We start from the raw sequence: 27,141 nt of genomic DNA on the forward strand, positions 1-27,141 counted from the left end.
TTTGCCATATCTTTCCCTTCTTAAAAATAGAAACTGGTAAGCTAGACTTTAACATGAAATTCTCCTGATTTTGGAATATTGGCAATGAACCCAAATTTCTACAAACTTTGTATTTGCCCAACATACCTCCACTTTGAGATTTCTTGGGTAGACTAATCACTGCATATATATTATTAATAAAGAAACAGCCTTTGCAAAGTAAATGAGATGTCCAAGGTCACACCACTAGCTTTAGTGTCTAAACTGAGATTGTCATCGAGTTTATCGGGCCTCTAACCTTACTGCTCCTGCTTCTCCTTTGGAGATTCAACAGTTTGGTAACTTTCCCAGAATCGTCTGGACTTCGTTCTAGATTTGCTGCCTTTAACAAACATACATGGAAGCTGGAACTCATGCAACAGGTGCAGTACTCTATTAATGAACCACATGCCTTATTTACCTTTGTTTCCTGCCCGCTTCCGCAGTCCTTTGCTTGTGTAATCATTACGTCATGCTGGGGATGAACAGGGCCCCGGGAAATGCCCTGTTGGCAACAGTGAGTGCAAATGCACGAATCAGAATTCTGTGAACTCCAGAGCCTGTGAATTTTGCCTTAAACGTGTGTATTCATTCCCCCTAATTCAATGCCCACCACAATACCTGGCCTATAGTAGGTTCTCAATAAATGTTTGTTGAATGAATAACAGTCATTAATGACAAGTAAGATGAAGTATCAACACATAACAATATTGACAGAACCTAGGAAAAATCAATAGTGTGGAAGTGAAAAATTTGGCTTTTGTTAACAGGAACCAGCCATTCTAAACAGTACAGAAGTGCCTTATTTTACAAAGTTATTCAGTTTACAGAGCATGATCATAACCTTAAATTACAAATATCATAAATTATTCTTCTCTATGGGGCTATTTATCTTTTTAGCAAACCTTCAGCTATGTCATGTACATCTTGCTTTCTTGAATTTGTTACTATTTAGTATGTCTCTTTATACACACACACACACACACACACACACACACACATATATTTTTTTCTTTTTTTGAGACAGAGTCTCACTCTGTTGCCCAGGCTATAGTGCAGTGTCGTCAGCCTAGCTCACAGTAACCTCAAACTGCTGGGCTCAAGCGATCCTCCTGCCTCAGCCTCCCAAGTAGCTGGGACTACAGGCATGTGCCACCATGCCCAGCTAATTTTTTCTATTTTAGTTGTCCTGCTAATTTCTTTCTATTTTTAAGAGGCGGGGCTGATCTTGAACTCCTCAAGTGATCCTCCCACCTCAGTCTCCTAGAGTGCTAGGATTACAGTCGTGAGCCAATGCACCCAGCCCTCTTTATGTATTTTTGAGTACATGTTTTCATTTTTTTAAATCTTAGAATTTAAACTCCTATGTATCGGAGTCTTATCTATTAAATTTGTTTCCTGCTCATCTTCCAGAGAGAGAATTTTTTGATGAAGGCGATAGTCACAAGAAAGCTAGGGGTGAAGAAAATAGGAGCAATGGAGCAAAAGGGTCCCGTCTTCTGAAGTAACATCAGAGCTGGGAGGGCAGCCTGAGTCCCCGAAACGTCCCTATTGTGCGTGCATCTTCAGATGCCCTCCTGCGGCCGATTGCGACTTTCTGTGTTGCTACAGCTCCTCCTCACGAGTTTCCTAAATCTCCACGTGGAACAGGAGCTACTCGGTGTTCAAGAGCGGAGATGAGGAAGCTTCTGCTTTCCAGGTCAGCGCAGAGTAATGGATGCTGCTGCCGTTTCTGGGTGACATAGTAGAGCAGGAGTAACTTTGCTGGGCTCCCCTTGGGAGCGCAGGAGGGTAAGTACAGAGATGACTGAGCTTAATTAAATACGAACTCCGAATAACTCACCTCGCTATCTACGTATTTTTTCTTCAGCTTTGCTATCAGTGGCCTTTCTGGATGGAAAATGCTTATCTCAATTATACTTGCTACAAAGTGTAGATGTTCTAGGTTCGGTAGGTCTGTTCTTACACGTGGGCATGGCTAAAAAGTCAGGAGTCTGATTTTTTTGGTACTGTGTATGTATTCTCAATTGGTAATCATGCCAGAAGAATTTTTGATCTTTTTTTTCTAAAAGCTAAATGCAATTTAAAAATTTATTTTCTCATCCCAATTTCAAACACTATAGATATGAGGAGTGTTTTAAATGACTCCAAATTAGTTTAAATTTATAGCTGTTCAGACTTGAGCAAGAAGGAGGATGGAAGGTTATCTGGTATGAGAATCTAAGTGTTTTATGTGTAATATGTGTGTGTGTATGCACCCACATAGAGCTATATTTCCATCAGACAGATGTATGTATTACAGGAAACATCTTGCTTGAACAGCCAAAGAATAAATCACAAACAGGCTGAGGCTCCTCCGGTCAGTATCTCAGCATTTAAGCGATTATTGGCTTCTTTAATGTGTTTTGCCATCCGAGAACTTATTGGGCTTTGCTGGGCCCACATACAAGTTTGTACAGATGTGTTCACGGAATCACTAGTGATCAGACTTCAGACACCCCACGCGTCATGCCCTCATTCCTCACCCCTGCCCCTTCTAGCTATTAGATAGCTCCCAGTTTACACCAAGTCCTTGCGTAGGCAGCCAATCCCAAATTGTATGAGAAACCAACCTGGAAGAGCTGCCAACCAGACAAAACTGAATAGAAAGGACTATAGTCATCGTTTATTTAATAACCAGTTAGTTATTTAGATACACATTTCTTGTTCAGGTACAATTGGTGGATCAAAACTCTCCCATTTTAAAAACGAGTTCCAAATGGATTAACTCAGCAGATGTTCACTGGGCACTTGCTCTGTCAGACCTGTGATGCCACGGGGAATGCGGTGGTGAATAAGTCCCCTGCCATTGTGGGGACAGTTTCTTTCCTTTCACTTATAAGCAAGATCCAGCTTGTATTTTTAGCTAAGAAAAAGATAGTCCTCCCACTTACAGACTTAGAATCCTGATAATCGGTCTATCAGATTAGTGAGGGGTAGAGTTTCTAAACTCCTCCCAAACACACCTGAGGGTACTCTGCCCTCACTAACAGGTCCCTGCTGCATGAGGTAGAGCCAGGTGTGTGTGTGTGTCTGGGGAGAGAATGACAAGGAGGATTGTAGCAGCATCTCAGGGCTTGTGTAGTTTGAAAAAGCCCTTCAGGTAATTTTAATACTGTTGCAAATTAATGGGATAAGGAAATGCCTCATTTTTTCTTACATTTGAAACTATAGATATTATTGTTCCCACATATGCATATGTTTACGGTATTTTGAATGTTATAGAATTGTAAGATGCAGGATTCTGGAAGACTCTGGTGATGGAATGATGGTGGCGATGGGTTTGTGTGGCTTGAGGCAGCAGGAGATGAAGACGGAAGCTTTGAAAGTGGGAGTAGTAACCTGTGTTGGGCACACTTGGTGGTTAATGACCAAACACCACCACAGAAAACCTGTAGCCTAACTTGGTTGGGTTTGTGACCATAACAAAGGAGAGTGCTCTAAGTGACCCACAGGGGGTCTCAGTAAACAAAGGAAGAGACAAGATTGTTGTAGGACTTAGGAAAACAGTGGAGTTTAGGTAAAATTTGAAGGAAACAGTGTTGTGATAGACTCAAAGCAGAGCAAGGCTATGATATTTTATTAACATTTAGTAAGATTTTTTTTTTTTTTTTGAGACAGAGTCTCACTCTATTGCCTGGGCTAGAGTGAGTAAGATTTTTATTAACATGACATCTGGACTGAAAGACAGATTCAGAGTCCTCTTTCCTTGGAATATATAAAGTTAAATGTGGAATGCTGTGTCCCCCAATCCCTGAACTGAAGGTCTACACCTAGGTTGGAGATCTGACCCTCAGTCTCTGCTAATCCAGGTGAGAGCAAGTGTTCAATGTCCATTAATAATCAAACAGCAAAAGTTCTCTACTGTACGATTTTTGAGAGCAAGTTCTCTTTGCCCTATGGCCTTGGTGTTCATTAACAACAGTAGCTTTTACAGATTCCCATCAGTATGAAAAGGTGTAAAAGTAAAGTTGTGACTGAGTCAGTAAGAGACACTAGACATGAAATTCTGAATTAAGTTATCAGAGCAAGAGGAAAATAAAAAATAATGTTGTAGCCCCTTGGTGACTCTTTAAAAACCCTCACCCAAAATAGGATCATAAAAGGACTTTGGAAATGGAGACAAGGAAAGGATCTATGAAGATGCTGCTTGGAAGAAAGCAGTGCTGTAACTCCTACTCCTTCGAGATCTTCCTCCTTAAACTCACTAGAGAGGGGTGTGTCACGAGGGCGCCTTGATTTGTGTCCTCTGGAATTTGGAGTGTCTGACTTTAACTCGGCATGTCTACAGTGGAGATGCTGAAGGTGCTGGCTTGAGGCAGCAGCAGGGTGTGGGGTGGGAAAGGAGAGAACACAGAAGACCAACAGGAGTAAAGCACGTCTGAGTGTTCCTGGAGGACCAGGTGAGAGCCATTCATTAGAGAGAACTAGGCTGATGATGTTGAAGTCCCACCTATGAGGAAAAACTGGAAAGGCCAAGTGACCATTCCACCCCACCCCCAACACAATAGGACACTGTATAAAGTGGCCTGCAGGATACCAGGAACCAAGGCAGAAGTGGTGGCCACAGAAAACTGCATTGCCAAGGTCGTCAGAGGTGCAGTCAGATGTTTCAAGTGCAGGTCTCTAAGTCTGTCGGGAAACACCCAAAAAGGAAGCTCCTTGGCCAGGCTCAGAGAGCAAACCCTCCAAACAACAGCACCAGCGAAGCATGACCTTGCTAGCCCTGGAATCCTCCCCCTTCCCTTTGCATCATGAATTTGAAGGAGGGGTCTGTGGGGACAGAGAGTGGGATCCCTCCCCCTTGCTGGGAGTCCAAGCCTGCCTGCCCTGAGCCTCGCTGGGGAAGTGGAGGGAAGACCTATCTTTGAATGAAGTTTGAAGGAACCATTGATCAAGCATTTTGGCACGCACATTTAAGTTTCTAAGGTAAAACTGTATGTTTTGACTTAAACTGACCAAAGGATTTTTATTACCTATGAGCTATCAGAAAAGTTATGGGATCGCCCAAGTTTTCATCCAGGGCCAGGGGCAGGTCTCCTTTGAATCCCTAGTGAAGTGTCTGCGGGGGACGAAGGTTTGCCACCTGCTTCTCCTCTTCCCTCTGTCCTGCTTGTTCCAGGTGCTGGTCTCATCTGAGCTGGCGACAGTGGGCTTGTGCACTAACGTTCACCAACTTGGCAGGGACTTTTGCTCTTTAAATAAAATGAGGTCACGAGGTGTACTTCAGACGGAATTAGAGGGAATTAGTACTTCAGAGGGAATTAGTAGAAGACCTAAACAGGAATTGCAACTTGAAACTGAAGTAGAGAGATTTCCAGAGAAAGTGGGGAAATCACCAAAAAAGCCTTTGGCCTTGGCCTCTGGGTCTCGGATTTGGCATAGACAACAGGTGAAGGCTTTCACTGAATAGAAAACGGAGCCCACTGACTGGCTACTGAAAACACGGAGGCGCAGTGCGTGCCTGTCTGCTCATCTGCCCAGGGAGAAGCCTCTTCTCTGGGTTATATTCGCTCATCAAGGGGAAAAGGCCCTGGCAGCCATGTAGGTCCCCACCCCCCCCATCACCTCTGGGTAGGGTTAGGGAGTTGATTCAGTCCCTGTGTGTGCAGCTCTGGAACGACTTTACTCTGACCCCTGGACAGAGGAGCCAGAAAGCTGGTTTTCAGTGTAGGAGAACAGAGCTGAAGTGTAGACAGTGTACCAGGTTTGGAGACAGAGAGACCCCCAGCTGAGTTCCTCATGGTTTTCCAGGTCTTGGCTCCTGCCTTCCTGAGGATGAGTTATTTTTGCCCTTGGGATCTGTTATACCCCCTCTGACACACCCTTCTATCTTTACAATGAATTTCTGTCCTCTTATCATTAGGGTGCAGAGGTTCCTTTTCAGCGGCTTTGAGGCATTGTGCCAAACATTTCGAAGATGACATTTTTTATTTAGTTGCTGTATCTTTTGGCACACCCACCACGATCAGCTAGATGTATCGAGATACTTTGGCATTTCCTAATTTCCAGCATGCTCTCTTTCTGGCCCTCTATAGAGAGAGCTGGCTCTCTTCCCTTACAGTACCTGCTAATGTTGGAAGTTCAGCTGATACAGAGGAAGAGAGCCAGGCCAAGAGCCAGAAGGAGAGGCTCGGACCAAGAGAGCAGGTCTCTACTCCAAGGGCTTCAGCTCTGCCCTAGTTCTGGTCAAACAGGATTAAGACAGTTAACCATTAGGATCCTAAAAGGAATGTCATGGTTAAAAATAAGTATTCACTATTTTCAATGACTTTTGTTGGAGGAATAAAGGAGATGATGATATTAAACAACAATCAGGATTTTTCTTCTCATATTTTGCTCAGCTCCCATGCACTCAGAATGGCATCACCGGTTAGATTTTTGTTGCAGGGAAAGTTGACTTTTTATGCAATGGTCTCTATGGCTTTGCACTCCATTCCCTTCTCCCTGCCAGGCACCCAACGCCCCTCTGCTGTTTTCTGGGTCTAGAACCCCAGCGCCCTTTCCTGGGATGACTCCGACTCATTCTTCAGCTTATTCCTCATTTTGTTTAGGATGACCCCCTTGGTCCTTTCAGGATTGTGTGCTAATAGAATCCTTGATTTCCCCATCACCTGTGTGGTAACAGCTTGTACAGATCCACCTGGGGGTGTGTGTTTTATTCACTGTTATATCCCCAGATCTAACCTGTTCCTGGAAAACAGTAGGTTCTTTATAGATTTATGTCTGATGATCTGGCCTATTTATCTGGTGACTCGGAAAAAGGAAAAAAAAATAATGATTTTACTCCAACATGAGCAACTTAATGTTACCCCTGTGAGGAATACTTGAAATACAATACAAACTTGTTACCGTTGCCTACAGGACCCTGCATCCTTCTCTCACCTGTGTGGCACCACTCCCTTTACGTGCCAGGACACCCACACTGGCCTTCTCTGTTCCTCCACTCCTCATTTTTCCCCCCTACTTCAAGGCCTTTGCCCTTGTTGCTTCCTCTGCCCTGGAGTTTTGCAAAGCTGGTGTTTCCTCCTTTAGGTGCAAACTCAAATCTTAGAGCATTTCTCTTATATCATTTCTTCTTAGAACATTTCTTTCTCCCTACTCAAAATAAAGTATCTCCCCTGTCCTTCCCATTGCAGTTTTTTCTTTGTCCTTATCTGGCTCTGTAAGTTTATCCTTTCACTGCTTCGTTATCTTCTTCTACTGATAAAAATAGCTTCAAGTCTGTCTTGTTCCAGGGTATGCTCAGAGTGCCTTGTTCATTGGAGGATCTAGTATTTGATAATTAATACTTATTACATGTCTGACGAGTTAATGAATAAAATAATAATCTTAAATTATTTATCCCAAAGAAAGAATGTTAGTGGTGGAATTTCAGGCATTTTTGTGGAAAAAAATGTTGGAGAATGTTCTTTCCAGTTTGTTTATACTAGGCAATGCTAAGTTCCTCTTTTTTTTTTTTTACATAATTCGAAAATAATTAGATTTCAAAACTAAGTTACTTGCTCAAAGTATTTACTATGGGACACATATTTTCTGACTATTGTTTAGGATTCCATTTATTACAAGGGCTCTTTAAAAACTCTGTTAGGTAACGAGGTCCTCCAAAGAGCTTTACCTTTTCTCAGGAAATCAGAAAGACTAAAGGATTTCTCCTATTTTTCGTATCAGATGTTTTGTCCTTCTCAAATTTATGTTGATCTTAACGTTCCTTTCCTTTATAGAGTTGTTGGAAGAAGTTCTTAATTTCAGATAGCCTGTTTTAGAACTTCACAGGCATGACAAGAACAAGCAGAATGGTGAGGCAGCTAGAGGGACTTCAGTGAGAGCGGTCCCAGGAGGCCACCAGGCCTGGCTGATGTGATCTGAGAGTTCAGATGACTTTAACTGTGGGTCATTGATCCTTATCTCAGTTTCCTCCCTCTCCCTCAGCTTTTGATTTTCAAAGTCTATGTCCATTTCCAAGTGTTGTCACATTCTTTTCTTTCATATAGTTCTCTGCATTAGCTGAATTTTTCAATTTATGTCGTCTGAATTTCTTTCTGATGTTTGCCTTTTATTTTCCTTCTTTTGCTAAAGCTTTGTTGATTTTGTACTTTGGATTCTAAATTCTTGCTATCAGGGAGTTTTCCAATAATTCTGTTTACCGAGTAGCGCCGTGTGCGTGAGTGTTGGAGAGAGCGGTTACTTAGGACGGTGTCGGGCACCTGAGGACACCTGTGAAGTTCTGTCAGCGAGCGAAGGGCCGACGGCGCGTCCTGTGTCTCCAGAGCCCTGGGACGCTGAGCACACTGACCGCGATCCCTTCTCCCGCGGGACTCGGTGCCCGGCATGTGCCCAAAGTTTGTCTTCGCCATTCTCCGCATCTGACTCGTTTTCCTATTGTTTAATTGTTGTTTTTCCTAACTATGAAACCATACATCGCCAGTGTGGAACACGGAAAGGTAACAGGAAACAAGGTCGCCCACAACGTCACCAGAGGTGCAGACATTTTACGCGCTTTCTCGGCGCATGACGATGTCCTCCGAATCTCACGCTGCATTTTTCACACACCCGGGAGACCTCTCAGAATCCAAACGAGGTAAAAGTTTAGGTTTTATTCACCAAGTTCATACGTAAGTCAAAGACTCTCGGCGGGTAGGAAAGCTAGCACCTGGCGAACGAGCCTGGACACCGCGCTTCTCCGAGGGCGCTGCGGTCTGTCCAGGCGCCCAGCCCCGCAGCCGCCTGAGGTGAGCGGCTCAGGGCTGGCTAGCCGGGCGGGCGGGGGCGGAGCTTTCCCTGGTTGAGAGTAGGAGGAGGAGCTACAGAGCTGTCACCAATCAGAGCCCGGCTTTGTTTTCCCGTGCCGACCAATGAGGGAGTTCTTCTGGAGAGGCTGTCCTCAAGTCTGAGACGCCTACCCCTTTTGCAGCCTATCACCAGGCGTCTCTTACAAAGCGTCTGCGACGCTCACGCCCTGCGGGCGGTGCGTCCCCGGCCCCGCTCCGCCCCTCCCGCCACGGCCCCGCCCCCCGGAGGGTTCCTCGCTGGGCGGGAGGTGGGGGCCTGCCTCCCGCTGGGCTCGTGCGTCCTGCGATCGCCGTGGCGGCGCGAGCCCGCCGGCTCCGGATTGTCCTGTGCGGCGGCGACGGTCGCTGCCTTCCTGCCTCGGGCCCGGGCTGCAGGGGCCGGAGCGAGCGCCTCCCAAGGACCGCGGCCGCCCAGGGCAGGTAAGGGGCGCCGCGGGCTGCCGCGCGGTCAGACTCCGGGGTTGCTGCGGGCGGGGGGTCCGCTCCCCTCGCTGCTCCGCCCGCGGCCGAGCCGAGCCCGCCTCTCTCTCGCTCGCCTCGAGGCGCCTCAGCCCGGAGCCGGCGGCGGCGGCGGCACCTTGCGGCGGTGGGGGCGGGCCGGCGGGGGCGGGGGGCGCGCGGGCGGGACTGCAGGCTGGGGCGGGGCGGCGGCGCGGAACCGGCGGCCGGGGCAGGTGGAGCGGGACTGCCGCGCGGGCCGGGGCGGCTCCGAGGGGCCGGGACTGCCGGTGAGAAGCGCTGGGCGGCGGCCGCTCTTCCCCTCGGCGAGGAGACGTCTTCGCTGCGGCCGGGCTGCGGCGCGGTGGCCGGGACGGCGCCGGTGTGGGACGTGCACGTTAATGTTACTCGCTGATTTAGCTGTTTTCAAAATTAAAGCAGCCTTTCGCGTGAACCTGTTCGGGGCTTTTTCTCCCGCGCAGGGACGCCGGCCGCGCAGCTCCCTTGGGCCCAGGCGGGGCCGTGCGGTAGGACGGGGGTCGTTCCCGAGGGCGCGGCGCGGGTGAGGACGGTCGTGGGTGGCACCCGTCCCTGTCACTCTGCATGTGGGCGTACGGTTGGGATTCTTTTTTCTTATTTTTAAAGCAGCGGTCAAATAAAAAAAAAAAGCCCCTGTCCCGGACTGTAGGCTGTAGGGATGCACCTGCTGCTCACGCGGTGATACTTGGCAGAGAAATCCTGGCAGTTAATTCCGTGATTTGATTTCCTCACAAAGAAGCGCCTTGAAGTGCTGTTACCTTGTGTTTCACGTGCTCAGTATAGCATTTGTTCGCAAGGGAATGACGGAGGCCACCGAGTTTTAGCAGGAATGTCACTGTGATGGCCCTTGGACAGTGTTCTCTCGGTCCAGGTCCTTTCTGAGTCTACAAAACAGACTTTTTTCCATTTAGGTGTTTTAGTTGAGAATCTCGTTGCACTGTCAGCTGCAGCATGCCACCCTGTATCCTCTGAGGTAGGCTGTGCACAGCGTGCGCGTTGTACAGGTGCACGAGCCGAACGCCCTAGACGTGAACGGAATTCGACCCCAGTCGCTTGGCTCCTACTTCATTTTATACTCGTGACGGATTCAGTCCAAGATCTGGGTAGGGTTCCCACCATCAGGCAAGCTTTTGCATACCAATATGATCACGTGTACACCAGTCAGAGCTGGAGATGTTTGTTTTCAAGTAAAGAGATATTATCTCTGAGGTGTTGTTTTTTTTTTCCTCCACCTGGGTTGCTAAGATAGTTTGAATTTCATCAGAAAGGTAATTTTCCACACAGGCAAAACCAAACGAACAAAACTTAGTGCTATGTGAAAATCTCTGTTAAATTTTGGGACCTTTCCAAATGAGAGAACTTTATTTCTGTTTGTGTCTCTGGCTTGGCAGTGGACTTTGGTACAATTGAATTGAATTGCAAGTGAAATAATTAATTGAAATGGAAATAATTACTATGCTTAAAGCAAATATAAATGAACTATAATGTATTTTGGTCATGACTTATGACTTTGTTTTGGGAATTCATTACTGTAAATTTATAGAAGGGTTGAAAAATAATTTCTTAATTAGAATAACTCAAGCAAGGGAGTTTGGAGGTTAGTGTAGAGCAGGTTTAAATGGGTAGTTGGGAGCAGCTTCTTGCATGATATTAAGGCTTAGGGAACTCTAAATAATTGTTAAGTTGTGTTAAATTTAGTTATCAGGAACGTGAAAATGGCCTATGAATGACTGAATAGAACTGTTCTAATCATGAAGTTATCTCTTGTTTTGTGGCTAATATATCTGTTGCATGTTACATATACCTTTTGACATAACTTATTTGTGAAACACATAAGGCATCTCTTACACAACAAGGCTGTCAGTCTACCCCTGCATTTATTTACCTATTTATGCTTTAGTGCCTTTACTTAGCATTCTCTCTCCAGTCAAATTAAAATTTGTAGCACCCAAACAAAAATTTTCATAAGGAAATTTTTATCATCCGTTCATTTGTAAAGAAAATGAGTCCTTTCTTCTGATGAGCCCAGCCCTCCTTCAGTGTGGGGCATTGGAAAGAGACTTTGGCTGTTTTTAAAGTATTTGCTTGTATTCTTACCTGAGGCTTTTGCCCCACTCCTCCATGGTTTTCAGAGTTTCTGTGGATTTTTTTTTCCTTTTTAAAAAATTAATTATGATATTACCTGACTTCCACTAGATGGTGCACTGAATGCTGCTTTTTGGAGATTTCAAACCGATTTTTTTCATATTATAAACATTTTGCTGACAAAGATACAAATAAATGTACAGCAGCTGTTTCTCAAGTATTTGCAGTTCAGACAGAATTGCAATGAATGACTTGAGTTTTGGTAGATTATTTGGAAGGAAAGAGGAGCTTAATTTTTTTTTTTTGAATATATTTGTCATAGATTTATTTTTATAGGCTCTTCTGATGATCAAACTTCAAAACAGATAGCTTTGTATACATAAAAATATGAAATTAGATCTCACTGAATGTTATGTAAAAATTAATTCCAGGTAGGTTGAAGAACTAAACCTCAATGGCAAACCTTTAACTTTTTAAAAAATAATATAGGACATTTTTTGTCTTAGGAAAGGTATGCTATTTCCTTTTTTTTTTTTATTTTCTAATGTCTTTTTTTTTTTTTGATTATACATTGTGGGGGTACAAATATTAAGGTTACGTATATTGCCCATGCCCGCCCTCCCTCCCCACTTGAGTCAGAGCTTCAAGTGTGACCATCCCCTAGGCGGTGCACATCTCACTCATTATGTATGTATATACCCATCTCCTCCTCCCCCTCCCATCTGCCTGACACCCAATAAATGTTATTCCTATATGTCCACTTAGGTGTTGATCAGTTAATACCAATTTGCTGGTGAGTACATGTGGTGCTTGTTTTTCCATTCTTGAGATACTTCACTTAGTAGAATGGGTTCCAGCTCTATCCAGGAAAATACAAGAGGTGCTATATCACCATTGTTGCTTAGAGCTGAATAGTACTCCATGGTATACATATACCACATTTTATTAATCCACTCATGTATTGATGGACACTTGGGTTGTTTTCACAATTTTGCAATTGTGAATTGTGCTGCTGTAAACATTCGAGGGCAGGTGTCTTTTGTAGAGTGTCATTGGATCTTTTGGGTAGATGCCCAGTAGTGGAATTGCTGGATCAAATGGTAGATCTACTTGTATTGCTTTAAGGTATCTCTATATTGCTTTCCACAGAGGTTGAACTAGTTTGCAGTCCCACCAGCAGTGTAGGAGTGTTCCTATTTCTCTGTATCCACACCAACATTTATTGTTTGGGGACTTTTTGATAAAGGCCATTCACACTGGAGATAAGTGATATCTCATTGCAGTTTTTATTTGCATTAGGGGAGCTTAATTTAAAGTGAAGGAAATTGTTAGTACGAGCATACCTTATTATATTGTGCTTCACTTCGAAGACATTGCATTGTTTTTGTGCGTTGTTTGATGGTTTGTGGCAACCCTATCTGGAACAAGTCTATTGGTGCCATTTTCCCAACAGCATGTGCTCACTTTGTGTCTCTCTGCCACATTTTGGTAATTTTGCATTATTTCAAGCTTTTTCATTATTATGTCTGCTATGGTGGTCTGTGATCAGTGATCTTTGATGTTACCATTGTAATTGTTTTGGGTTGCCATGAATGAACCATGCTTGTATAAGACATCAAACTTAATTGATAAATGTGTGTGTTGTGTGTTCTGACTACTCCACCCATCAGTTGTTCTCTCTCTCTCTCCTTCTCCTTGGCCTCCTTATTTCCTGAAACACAACAGTATTGCAGTTAGGCGAGTTAATAACCCTACAATGTACTCTAAGTGTTGAAGTAAAGTGTCTCATGTCTCTCACTTTAAATCAAAAGCTAAAAATGATTAAGCTCAGGGAGGAAGGCATGTCCAAAGCTGAAATAGGTGGAACACTATGGCTCTTGTGCCAACAGTTAGCCAAATTGTGAGTGTAAAGGAAAAGTTCCTGAAGGAAATTAAAAGTGCTACTCCAGTGAACCCATGAATGACAAGAGGGCAAAACAGACTTACTGTTGATATGAAAAAAGTCTTAGTAATCTGAACAAAAGATCAAACCAGCTATGACATTCCCTTAAGCCAAAGCGTGATCCAGAACAAGGCCCTGACTCTCTTTAATTCTGCGAAGACTGAGAGAGGTCAAGAAGCTACAGAAGAAGAGTTGGAAACCAGCAGAAGTTTAAGGAAAAGCTGTCTTTATAACAGTGCAAGTGCTGATGGAGAAGCTGTAGCAAGTTATCCAGAATATGTAGCTGTGATCATTGATGAAGGTGATTACTCTAAATAACAGATTTTCAGCGTAAATGAAGCAGCCTTCTATTGGGAAAGATGCCATCTAGGACTTTCATAGCTAGAAAGGAGAGGTCAGTGTTTGGCTTCAAAGAACAGGCTGACTTTCTTGTTAGGGGCTAATGCTGCTGAAGATTTTAAGTTGAAGCAAGTGCTCATTTACCATTCAAAAATTTTAGAATCCGTAAGAATGATGCTAAATCTTCTCTGCATGTGCTTTATGAATGGGACAACAAAGCCTGGATTATAGCACATCTCATTGTAGCATCATTTAGTAAATATTTCAAGCCCACTGTTGAGACTTGCTGCTTGGAAAAAATGATTCCCTTTAAAGAATTACTGCTCATTGACAATACACCTAGTCACCCAAGAGCTCTGATGGAGATGTACAAGGAGATCAATGTTTTGTTCATGTCTACCAACACAACATCCCTTCTGTGGCCCATGGATCAAGGAGTAATTTCAACTTTCAAGTCTTATTATTTAAGAAATAAATTTTGTAAGCCTGTAACTGCCATAGATACTGAGTCCTCTGATAGATTTGGGCAAAGTAAATTGAAAAACTTCTAGAAAGAATTCACTGTTCTAGATGCCATTAAGAACATTCATGACTCATGGGAGGAGGTCAGAATATCAACACCAACAGGAAATTGGAAGAAGTTGATTCCAGCCCTCATGTGTGTCTTTTGAGGGGTTGAAGACTTCAGTGAAGGAAGTAATTGCAGATGTGGTGGGACTAGCAAGAGAATTATTCATAGAATTAGAAGTGGAGCCTGAAGATGTGACTGAATTGCTGTTATCTCATAATAAAATTTGAATGGATCAGTAGTTGCTTCTTATGGATAGCCAAAAAAGTGGCTTCTTGAGATGGAATCTCCTCCTGGTGAAGATATTGTGAACATTGTTGAAATGACAGCCAAGGATTTAGTTCCATAACCTTAGTTAATAAAGCAGTGGCAAGGTTTGAGAGACTTGATTCCAATTTTGAAAGAAGTTCTGTGGATGAAATGCTACCAAAGAGGATCACATGCTACAGAGAAATCTTTCATGAAAGAATGAGTCAGTCAATGTGGCAAACTTCATTGTTGTCTTTTACTTTTTTTCTTTTTCTTTTCCTTTCTTTTTTTTTTTTTTTTTTTTTTTTGAGACAGAGTCTTACTCTGTTGCTGGGGCTAGAGTGCCGTGGTGTCAGCCTAGCTCACAGCAACCTCAAACTCCTGGGCTCAAGCAATCCTCCTGCCTCAGCCTCCCAAGTAGCTGGGACTACAGGCATGTGCCACCATGCCTGGCTAATTTTTTCTATATATTTTTAGTTGGCCAATTAATTTCTTTCTATTTTTAGTAGAGACCAGGTCTTGCTCTTGTTCAGGCTGGTTTCGAACTCCTGACCTTGAGCGATCCACCCGCCTGGGCCTCCCAGAGTGCTAGGATTACAGGCGTGAACCACCATGCCTGGCCTGTTGTCTTATTTTGAGATATTGCCACAGCCACCCCAACCTTCAGTACTCACCACCCTGATCAGTCAGCAGCCATCAATATTGAGGCAAGACCCTCCACCAGCAAAAAGATTAGGACTCAATGAAGGCTCAGATGATTGTTAGCATTTTTTAAAAATTATAAAGTATTTTAAAATGAATGTATGTACAGTGTTTTTAAAAATATATTATGCTATTGCACACATAATAGACTGCAGTATAGTGTAAACATAACTTTATGTGCACTGGGAAACCAAAACATTCGTGTGACATTGTGATACTTGTTTTACCGAGGTCTTCTGGAACCTAACCTGCAGTGTGTCTGAGATATGCCTGTAATTTCAGACATAACTTCTACAGAGCTCTCTGGTTCTACAAAGCTCTCTGGTTCTACAAAGCAGGAACCCACATTAGAGTGTGGATTTATTGGTCCTTATTTGTGTATGGTTGAACTTTTCTTTTTTAATGGCTTGTGTTTTGTGAAAATCTTATGTGAGTTGGGACTGCAGTATTTGAGCACAGTGGTATGCTTTGCTTTCTTGGATTACTGATTCTTTAAAAGAAGTGGGTAAATGTAGCAAGATTATTCACTAACTACTATTATGAACAGATGCTTTAGGAGAAAAAAAATTTTTTGGCATGTATAAGTTTTTTTTTTCCTGAAAAGTCATTTAATCTATTCTTTTTAGGAGAACATTATTATCATATTGCTTTATTTATGAAAGATGGGAGTATTCTTTTCTCTCTGATATGAGCTATCAGGCTTGCTTGTTACTGTTACAGAAGGGAGATGAAAAAACATAACTGTTGCTTTGATGAAAAGCAATACCCATTTTTAGGTGTAGAAGTGGAAGTGTTAGTGGAGAATAAAGACGAGCTGGGATGATTACATTTAGCAAGATGTTTTAAAGAAAACACTGGACTTTTAAAAGGTAGGACAGAAATCTAAATGAGAAAAATCTTTAAGTGGTTGGAGTGGGTGTTTATTTCAGTTACACTGTGTGGGTGGAGAAGAGAGCAATGGAAATTTGTTTCTTGGAACCACTAGCTGGCTCTCAGGGGATTTGATTTGATGGCAGTTTGGGAGAGGGAAATTAAACAGGGTCCAGGCCTTAGATGAGCGTGGGCATCAAAATGTGGGTGGTTGTAAGCAGCCAGGCAGATTAAAAGGCTGTCCTCATGTGAAGGTCTCTTCACCTTTGCCCGCCAAAATCAGGTCATCAAGCATTTTAAGGCAGGTTTATGGCTCTCCCGTGGTCCAACCTTGGGGCTAGGTACTCCTTACTCTTCACATTTATGTTTTCAACTTTTGAAATAAGTAGAATCCTGAACTTTATAAAATCAATGACTTGAGAATGCAAGTGAATAGCTTCATAGAGTTACTTGGTTTATGGTAGATTTCAAATTATGGTCAGTGCTAGAATATACTTATTTCTCATATTCTCTCTCCTATCTCCTTAACAACAAAAAGGCCTTATGAGAAATAGGCAAACTTGAATACATGTAGAGCTATACTGCTGAAATTGAGAACCTGAGTTGGGGAAAGAGCTTTGCAAAGAGAAGTGTCTGGGAGGATGTTGTCACAGGCAGGTGTAGGTGGGGCAGGGAAACGTTAGCCTCTCATGCTGTGGTGGACGCTGTCAGAGGGTCTGATGTGTCATTAGGGTTGATTAGCTTCATTTGCAACAGAAACACCCTTTTTGAAAGACAGTTCCTCTATATTTGTACTTAAAGCAGTTTGAATCTTGAGAATCAAATATTTCTGAGGGTTGTAACTTCTTTTTTGGCAATTGGAAATTTGTTGAAGTGATGTAGTAAAAATTTGGAGTTGCGCCCAGGCTGAAAAGGATTATGAAGTTATGGCCCAAGATTTATAAAGCTGCTGCTGCTGCTATTCAAAATATTTTTCTTCTCTTCCTATTATGGCTTCTGATTTAACTTTAAAGAGTCAGTTCAGACCACTGTGCTCTTTTCATGTGTTGAATTTAGCTCAGTTCCCCATAAGACCCATCAGAATATACTTTTTGTACATGGTATAATCAGGGTACAGATCAGGCATTTTGTCAGGTTTGGGAGACGTTGTGGGCAGTGTGCAGTGAGCAAATGAATTAACGTTATTTTGATTTATTTATAGTCGTTTTAAATAGAAAAATTTATATTTTGGAATTTCCAAAATGGCAATCATTTCATTTTTAACATTAAGCTTAGTCTGTAAAGTTTAGGCCAGTGGTTCTCAAACTGTGGCATGCCTCGAAACCGTGTGGAGGGCTGTGGTGGGGCTGTTGAACCCTCCAGTGGTTGCCCTGCAGCCAGGAGGGCTGGGTGGGTCCTGACAGTTTGCATTTGTAATGAGTTCCTAGATCCTGGTGTTGCCGGTCTGGGGTCACCCTTTGCAAACCACTGAGTGGATCCCAGGGGGAATGTAGGTGTGCTGGTTCACACAGGCTTTGACATTTGAAAGATCTGGATTTGAATCCCTCCTGTGCTGCTTGCTAGTTCTTCGACTACAGGCAATTTCTTAACCTCTGTGTTTTCATCTCTAAAGTGGAAATAATACAATTATTGTGAATATTAAATGAGCTCAAATGTAGAAGTGTAGAAGCTGGTAGAACCGTGCCTGGCAGATTGCATGCAGATTGGTTTTTAATCGTAAAAATAAAAAATCACTTGGTGTATGAAATAAGAAGTAGAATCCTGAATTGTATAAAATTGAGGTAAGGACAGAACATTTTTATTTATCTTCATTTCCTAGCACTGTGCTGAGGAAAAAAAAAATGTACTCTGTTGCTAATTAATGAATGGAGGAAAAGTTTGTAGATCCCAGTAATCTTCCAGAATCCTTTTTTAAGAGACAGATTATTCATATAGGTGGTGCCTTCCTCTGTCTCCCCCAAAAGGTAGAATTCTTTGGTCACAGTATGTTGGACTCTCACAATAATCCTTATTGTCTACACTTTATGTAACAGGAGTTTTAAAGGTTGTTCTGGGAGTTAAATTACAGGAAGTACCTGAAAGTCCTCTTCAGAACACACTCTTGCCTATAGTGTGACAGCTTTGTATTTGATGACCTTGAATGCAGTTCTAAAGCATCTCTTCCCCCAGCTTGCTGAATGCCTGGTTAATTTCTCACTGCAGATCTGAGGCAGTCCACCTCTCTCTGGCGATCCTACGAGAAGTAGAACCCCTCTCTCCATCACTCTCTGTCACAGTCACTCATTTCCTTTATAGAGGTTACCACACTCTTATCATCCTCTTAGTTGTTTAATTTCTGTTGTTCCCTTCACTAGAATGTAAGCTCTATGAGGGCAAGGACCTGACCTTTGCTCCTGGGTCCCCAACATGGGGCCCAGTGCTTGGTGTGGAGGGGCTGAATCCTGCTGGTTCAGTGAAGGAGTGTATGGTACGGAGATCCCTTGCTCCCCCCCCCCCTCCCCAAGTTAGGTGCTCAGACTTGAGTTAATGCTTAGTTTATGGCACTTATTTTGATTGGTCAGTGCAAAGTCTCTCCTGTCACTTCCTTTCATCATCTGTCCTCATTCCTAATCTCCCTTGCCCCCATGGGACCCTCCCTCCAGCATGTGCATAATTTCATTAAACACTGCCACACTGTTATCCCAAGCGGCTGTGCTCCTTTATACTCTCACCTGCTGTTGCTCCCCTCATTCTTGCTGCACTTGATATTTTCTGACCTTATAATTTTTTCCAATCTGATGCAGCAGATAGAACAATAGGCACAAAGTGATATGTTATTTTATTGTTCTTATTTGCGATTCTCTGATTACTAATGCAGTTGAGTATCCTATCACGAAGTGCTATGTGTGTTTCCCCTTTGGTGAGTTGGGCATTTATGTATTCTTTGCCTTTTTTCAATCAGCTTTTCCTCTCTCTTTCGTTTTTTCTGCTCTAATTTACAGGAGCTTTTTGTTTATTTGTTTTTGCTTTTGGTATATTTTGGATATTATTCTCTTGTTGGATTTTATTTGTCTTTAATTATTTTTTAGCAACAAGGACAAGGTCTCATTCTTTTGCCCAGGCCAGAGTGCAGTGGCCAGATCACAGCTCACTGCAGCCTTGAACGCCTGTGTTCAAGTGATCCTCCAGCCTCAGCCTCCTGAACTGCTGGGACTACAGGCATGAGCTCCGTGCCTGGCTCCTCTTGTTGAATTTTAAATGGTGCAAATATCTTTTTTTAGTTTTTTTACCTGGTACATTTTTCCTTTAATATTGAATGGAATCTTAATTTTATTATGATACATCCATTTTTTTTACCTTCTGGGTTTTGTTTAGGAAACATTCTCCACTCCTTGTTGACAAGGGTACGTTTCTACATTTTCTTCTATGGCAAACCAACTTTCCCCAGTCTCATTTACTAAATCACCTAGTGGTTTGTGATGCTTCCTCTATCATATATCAAGGTCCACATACACACACTCCCACCTACTCACACCTACTCCCACCTCCCTATTTTTAGGTTTCCTGCTCTGTTCTGGTCAGTTTGCTCCTTTTCTAATTCCACAGTGGTTTTTGTTTTTACTGCTATCACATTTTTATGTATATTTTTTATCTAGAAGGGTGATTCCCTCCTGTTTCTTTTTTAAAAATATTTAAGCTGATAGTTTTCAATCCTGGCTATATATTAGAATTAACTAGGTAGTTTTTAAAAAATGTATGCCCCATTTACCACAGTTGAACTGGATTGTAATCTCTAGGGAGTAGAGTCCAGCAATTATGCTTTTTAAAACCTCCTCTGGCGATACTCACGTATAGCCAGGGTTGAAACCACTTATTAATGATATTTATGTTTTTTTCAATGGAGTTAAATTTTTTTTCCATAATGATCTCATCACCTTTGTTAGATTAATTCCCAGGTATTTCAGCTTTTGTTTCTATTGTGAATCCCAGTTTTTTCTATTGTATTCTCTATTGTATTTTCCCCTGGTATAGGGTCATCCTATATACACACACACACACCAATTTATATATACACATACAATCATGCATCACTTAATGACGGGGATACCTTCTGAGCAATGGGTCATTAGGTGATTTTGCCATTGTGCTAACATCACAGAATGTACTTAGACAAACCTAAATGGTATAGCCTACTACATACCTAGGCTACATGGCATAGCTTGTTGCTACCAGGCTACAAATCTGCACAGCAGGTTACTACATTGAATGCTGTAGGCAGTTGTAACACAGTGGTAATTATTTGTATATCTAAACATATCTAGACATAGAAAAAGTATAGCAAAAATGCAGTAGAAAAGGTAAAAAATGGCACACCTATATAGGGCACTGACCATGCATGGAGCTTGCAGGACTGGCAGTTTCTCTGGGTGAGTGAGTCAGTGATTGAGTTGTGAGTGAATGTGAAGGCCTAGGACGTTACTCTACACTACTGTAGTCTTTCAACGCTGTGCACTTAGGCTACACTAAGTCTCTTTGAAAAATATTTTTCTTTCTTCAATAATAAATTAACCTTAGCTTACTGTAAGTTTTTTGCTTTATGAACTTTTGTTTTTTAACTTTTTGAGTATTTTGTAATAACACTTAGCTTAAAGCAGAAGTAAATTATATAGCTGTATAAAAATATTTTTTCTTTATATCCTTCTATGAGCTTTTTTCTATTTTTAAAATTTTTAATATTTTTCTTTTTGAACTGTTTTGTTAAAAACTAAGACACAAACACATTAGTCTCGGCCTGTACAGGGCCAGGATCATCAGTATAACTGTCTTTCACCTCCACATCTTGTCCTGCTTGCAAGGTCTTCAGGGGCATTTACAGGCACGGAGCTGTCATCTCCTATGATAACAATGCCGCCTTCTGGAATGTCTCCTGAAAGGCCTGCCTGGGGCCATTTGTTTTACAGTTAACTTTTTTTTTTTTTAAATAAGTGAAGGAGTACACTCTAAAATAAGAATAAAAAGTATGGCAGAGCAAATACATAAACCAGTAATGTAGTCATTTATTATCTTTATCAAGTATTATGTACTTTAGGTAATTGTATGTGCTACATTTTGTATGACTGGCAGCGCAGTAAGTTTGTTATACCAGCATCACTACAAATACATGAGTAATAGGTTGTGCTATGACATTAGGACATATTTGATGTCACCAGGTGGTAGGAATTTTTTAGCTCCATTATAATCTTATGGGACCACTGTCACATATGTGGTTTGTCATATGTGGTTCGTTCAGCATTGACTGAAATGCTGTTATGTGGAATATGACTGTATTTTTAATATCTTTTGCAGGTAATCTTGCTGAACTCCTACTGTTTTTAATGGCTAGCTTTTCTTTCAGATGTTTTATATAGATGATTATTTCATCTTTAAATAGTGAATATTTGTCTTTTTTTGAAGTTCTTATTTTATCTTTTGTATTTCCTTGTCTGATATATTTGCCTAGATTTGTGGTAATATGTTGAGGAGTGGTAGGAATAGTGGCCTCTTGATCTTGTTCCCAACTTTAAAGGGACTTCACCTTTAGTATCTCCTTTAATTGGGAGATTTTTCTATTATTATTTTTTTAAATTGTTGTGACTTCATGGGCTTGGACAAAGTTGAGAAACGAGCACAGAATCCTCTTTCTGGTTTTGGTGAGGTAACTGTCATAGATGGGATATAACTCTTTACCTGACAAGTTACAGTTGTATATATTGAGGTTTTTAAATTAGATACTTGAATTATTAGCCTTTTCCAAGGTAAGGTATGCCTAATGACTGTTCAGTTGAAAGCCATCATGTGTTTATGAAAACAAGTGGAAATTATTATGCATCTTAAACTGTGTGAATTTAAAAAAATATTGAAATATATACCTAGAAGAATGCATATATCCTAAATGTACAGGTTATCAAATTTTCACAAACGAAATGTGTAGCCAGCACTCAAGTGAGGAAGCAGAACATTAATAGGACCCCAGAAGTGTGCTCATGTTTTTGTGACAGGATGGAGTAACAGTGGTTTCTGCAGCTTGTATTAATATAATGAAATCATATAGTGTACAGACATTTCTGTGTCTGACTCTTTCCCTCAACATTGCATTTATGAGATTCATCTCTAAAGTCATGAGCATTGTGGAGTTTATACTTACCTGTACATAATTTTAAGACTTAAAAATGTGGGTGGTTTATCTGAAAAATGTTTGCCTTAGTTCTATCAACCCGTAAGTTAGTTCTCTCTCCTTGGTGGGCCATGGTAGTACATGGCAAGTTTTGTTAGGAAATAGGAAAGTACTTATAATGTTGTTTTTAAATTATTTATGTTTGTGTCTTCTCTTAGATTATCAGATACTTATGCAAAGACATTGCTTTGTTCGTTTTCTATACTTGGTATCTGCTGTGTTCTTCAAGAGGTGGTAACAATTTTGTAGATGCCTAGCAGTGCCGCAGAATTTATATTCCCTGTGAGGTTGGTTGGTTAACATACCTTTAATATTTCTCCAGTTTGCTTTTGGTAAGAGTTCCTGATTGAAATGATGTAGGTTTGATTGTTTCCTCCCTAGTTAATGTTTCTGACTGAATCATTCTCTCGCAAGGAGCTACTTTTCCTGGTCTCACCAGTATCACCTCTTTTATTAATTATTGTATTGTGCACACCTGGGAGCCCATTTGCTCTACATTTTTGCATATTTAGCTTTTGCTAGTGTATGTTGTTATTAGATGCAAGCTAAGTTTATATAAGCAGAACATTTTAATACCTAAAAAATTAGAAACAACCTAAATGTGCAGCAGTAGGCATTTCTTTTTCTTCTCTACAGGAATTGTTCATATAGGATGGCAAAAGATTACAAAATCATGCAATCAGGATAATCCTAATTTTGTTAAAGAATGAATTTTATGTAAAACTCTGAACTGTTCATGTCCTATTGTTTCATATCTGTTTGTGTGTGAATGGTCAAATGAAAACAGTTCAAATAATGTCAGTAATGGGTATGGTATTAAGATTCTAGGTGAACTTCTTCGCTTTGTGAATCTGTTTTCTCCTAAAATTTCATAATAACATATAGTCATTTTTTTTTGTTTTTTTTTTGAGACAGAGTCTCGCTTTGTTGCCCAGGCTAGAGTGAGTGCCGTGGCGTCAGCCACGCTCACAGCAACCTCAAACTCCTGGGCTCAAGCGATCCTTCTGCCTCAGCCTCCTGAGTAGCTGGGACTACAGGCATGTGCCACCATGCCCAGCTAATTTTTTCTATATATTAGTTGGCCAATTAATTTCTTTCTATTTATAGTAGAGACAGGGTCTTGCTCTTGCTCAGGCTGGTTTTGAACTCCTGACCTCAAGCAATCCGCCCGCCTCGGCCTCCCAGAGTGCTAGGATTACAGGTGTGAGCCACCACGCCCAGTCACATATAGTCATTTTTTATGACAAGAAAACAGTGAATAAAATGATGACTGCATGGTGATCTGGGGTGGGAAGGTGGGGGGGTAAGATTGGCCATGAATTGAAGGTGAGGCATGAGTACATGGAGGTTCCTTATAGTATTATACTATTCTCTCTGTTTTAGTATATGCTTGAAATATTCCCTAATAAAAAGTATTTTGAAAAAAGACAAAAAAGACTATAATTTGTGAGTGGGGCCACTTAGTAGAGAATATAGGACATTAATACAAGGTAGGCTTTTATTTTGTTTTTGCTCTGTGAGAAACTGATAAATACTCTTAACAGCTTTTTATGCACCATATCTATCAATAGTAGCATTAGAAATAAATGTTTTGGCTTTTGTGGGAGGAAAGAAATCATTATGTATTGCCTAGCTTGTAGTAACTTCCCTGCTTTTGTCCCTGCCCCTAAAACCTTTTCTTCACTCAGCATCCAGGGCAGATGGGGGGATCTTGTCTCTGATTTGCTCAGAACCTGTGTCTGCTTGTTGTTTCACTTAGATTCAAAGGCAAGGTCTCTGCAATGGTTCACTTCCTTAGACAAAGTACCTGTGATTGTGCGCTCTTGGCCACAAACATGGGGAGAAATGTTGGAGAGTTGAGACTGCAACTGTGACTTCAGATCTTGAGGTTACAGTGACTTTTGCGATAAGGATGGTTGGTGCTGAAGAGTTTACCAGCCTGGTATAATAATGAGAGAGATTTCTTTTGCTTTGGGTGACTGTTTTTGATACTCCTGGGTTAGCTAGAGGAGGAAGAACATAGGAAACAGTTTATCTCTAGCTTCCTTAACCCACAAGTGTGGACAGATCTGGTTAGCTGATTTTGAAACCAAAGTCTCAAGATAGATACACACTGAACTAAGCAGGAATAAATGCGGCCAAACTCCTCTGCCCTTGTTCTCCTAACCTCCCAGCCGTGGCCTAATACAAAATATTCTCATCCTAAGGCCCCTTCTCAGGGTGGCTGTGGCTGGTGGTAGTTAGTGCTCTTGGTCTATCATTGGGCTCCTATTGGACTCCCACATTGTAGTGTTTTGGTCAAAGGGGAAATCAGAGAATATGGTAATGTCTGAAAACTCATTTGAACAAGCATAGCCTTGACTTCAGGTCTATATCCTTGGAGATGCAGCTTTCAAACTTTTGGTTTCAGGCCCACTTCATACCCTTAAAAATTATTAAGGACCTCAAAGACCTTTTGTGCATGTGAGTTATCTCTATTGATAATTACCATTTTAGAAATTTAAACAGGCAATTTTAGAGTATTAATTCATTAAAAAACAATAACCCCATTGTATATTAGCACAGATAACACTTCTTTATGAAAAAATAAGTTTATGGAAATAATTTAGTAAAAATGGTATTATTTTACATTTTTGCAATTCTCTATAATGTCTATTTTAGAAGTAGCTGACTTCTCATACCTGCTTGTATGTTTAACCTGTTGTGATTTGTTGTTTGGTTGGAATATATTAATATAAGGAAGATCCAGCCTCAGAGAGATCTGCAGGTAGAAAGGGAAGAGTGTTTTAATGGTCTTCATATAATCATGGATATTCTCTTTGATACCACACCAAAACTCTGCAAGTGATAATTTCTTAAGTTTAGCTGCAGTGTGGAATCTGAAACCCTATCAGTAAACTTTTCTCACTTTGTTACATGTAAATCCATTGATTTGTCTTACACTTGGAATCTTTTTACCCATGCATGATTTGGAAAATATTGGTTCATGGAATTATATAAATCTCCTAGAATTCAGCACATTTTATAAGACCATTAGAAAAAAAAATCACATTTGTCAAAATCAGCAGTGATTCTCATCAGAAGTGTTTTTTCCCCCCAGCTTTATGGAGATATAATTGGCAGATTAAAAAACTGCAAAAAATTAATGTATATAATTTGGTGAGTTTGGACAAATGTATACATGCTTGTTACCATCACCACAATTCAGGCAGTAAACATGTCTGTCACCTCCACAGGTCTTCTTGTGTCTGTTCCTTTATATGTGTGTGTGTGTGTGTGCGCGTGTGTGCGTGTATGTGTGTGTGTGTGTGTGTTAAGAGCACTTAACATGAGATCTACTGTCTTAATAATTTTTAAGTACATAATAGCTTCTTAATTATTTTCCAGTAGGGAAAGCTGTCATGTTCTTAGTGGCAGATAAACGTTTTCCAAATATCTAATTTTTGCTGGAAGGCCTGAATTTTATCCTCAGCAACAGATATGTCCTTTTTTTTTTTGTTTTTGTTTCTTTGTTTGTTTTTGAAGCATTAGGTTTACTTCATTTTTGAGAAAGTGTCTGTCAAATACCCAGCTTTATATACTGATAGTTTGTTTTTCGATTGCTATTTCATGTAAAAAAGCTGGTAGTTCACCTGCTGGCCAAATAGTTGGCACCAGCTTTTTTCCTTGAGACAACTTTCATACTTCAGTGTGCAGCACCACCTGCTTCATGTGGACTGTTTCATCACACAGAATATTAAAGAAGTTAAAATGCATACTCAAGAATGGAGATTTCACATAATTGTTAATTTTTACTTGTTTCATCAAGGACATTCTTACATGAAACTGGTCTTTTTTCCAGTGTGAGTTCACAGCGGTAATGACCACCTGTACAGTTGGTGCCACTGCCTTGATTCATCCTAAGGTGCTTTTGTCATCTTTAGTGCCAGTGTCAGTCTAGTGAAAATGACAAATGACCTCTCAGCACTGTAAAGGCAGTTTTGATGTCATGGATGTCCTTGAGGGCCTGCGGGCTGTCGTGGGGAACAGCGGGCTTGCGGCATCTTTTGCCAGTGGGGGTAGGGGCCGGCCCTTCATGGATCTGTCTGCTCTGAGGTTGCTGCACTGGATCCAGCTTCTTCACTTACTCACCACTAACGCTGTCTTATTAGGAGCAGGGAGTGACTCTTCTTGGTTCAGCTATACTGTATTTTTCCAAGTGAAAGGAAGTTTAGTAACACTAGGAAAGAAAATATTTCCGAGGCAGGCAACTCCTGTATGAAGTTGTAAATTTTGCTGTCTTATCAGGGTGAATACATCCATAAACGTGCTTATACATGATTGACTTTCCTCATCTTTTAAGATTATGATAATTACAAAGAACTTGAAGAAATGTTCAGTTCATTTATCAAGAAGAATTTAGTAACATCATCATTATGAAATAATAATGAAAAGAAACAGGCTGCCACCTGTTGTAATGCTCTTTATTTAATGCATGGTTTAACATGTTCTTCTGTTCTTTTATTTCCTTTAAATAGTAATCAGATCCTGACTTGATTCAGTTTCTGTGTTTTGGCAAAACTGCTTCATAGGTGGTGGAGTGTACTTCTAACCAGAGTCAGGTAGTTTTGGTTGTCTGTCTTTTTATAGTGTTCATGATCGTTGATAATGATTGCCTAGATCCATTATTTTATCAGGGGTTTGCAAATGGTGGTATTTTAATTCTGTCTTCCTTATTTAGTTATTAAAATATTTTTATAAAGAGAAACTTTCCCTTATCAACTGAGATATAGTTAGTATAGAAAAGGTAGGTTAAATGATCTATTTTCTTTTTAAAAATCAGTTTTCAACATTATGAGTGGGTCTCTTAGATTATAGAACAAGACTG

General features: G+C 41.2%; 1 protein-coding gene across 3 annotated transcripts in view; it reads left to right on the plus strand.

The window, feature by feature from the left end:
* Positions 1-9,101: 9,101 nt before the first annotated feature.
* The window catches only part of MPP7 (MAGUK p55 scaffold protein 7), a 208,498-nt gene continuing 190,458 nt past the window's right edge, over positions 9,102-27,141 (plus strand). For 2 of the 3 annotated variants that reach the window (XM_075997494.1, XM_020284180.2), the window contains exon 1: positions 9,102-9,269. The gene's annotated coding sequence lies outside the window, so the exon portion shown is untranslated. Of the gene's footprint in view, positions 9,270-9,507; positions 9,578-27,141 lie in introns of those variants that run through there. The other variant, XM_075997495.1, reaches the window with a different exon arrangement.

Source organism: Microcebus murinus, chromosome 25, assembly GCF_040939455.1.
Source record: "Microcebus murinus isolate Inina chromosome 25, M.murinus_Inina_mat1.0, whole genome shotgun sequence".
NCBI classification, from domain to species: Eukaryota; Metazoa; Chordata; class Mammalia; order Primates; family Cheirogaleidae; genus Microcebus; species Microcebus murinus.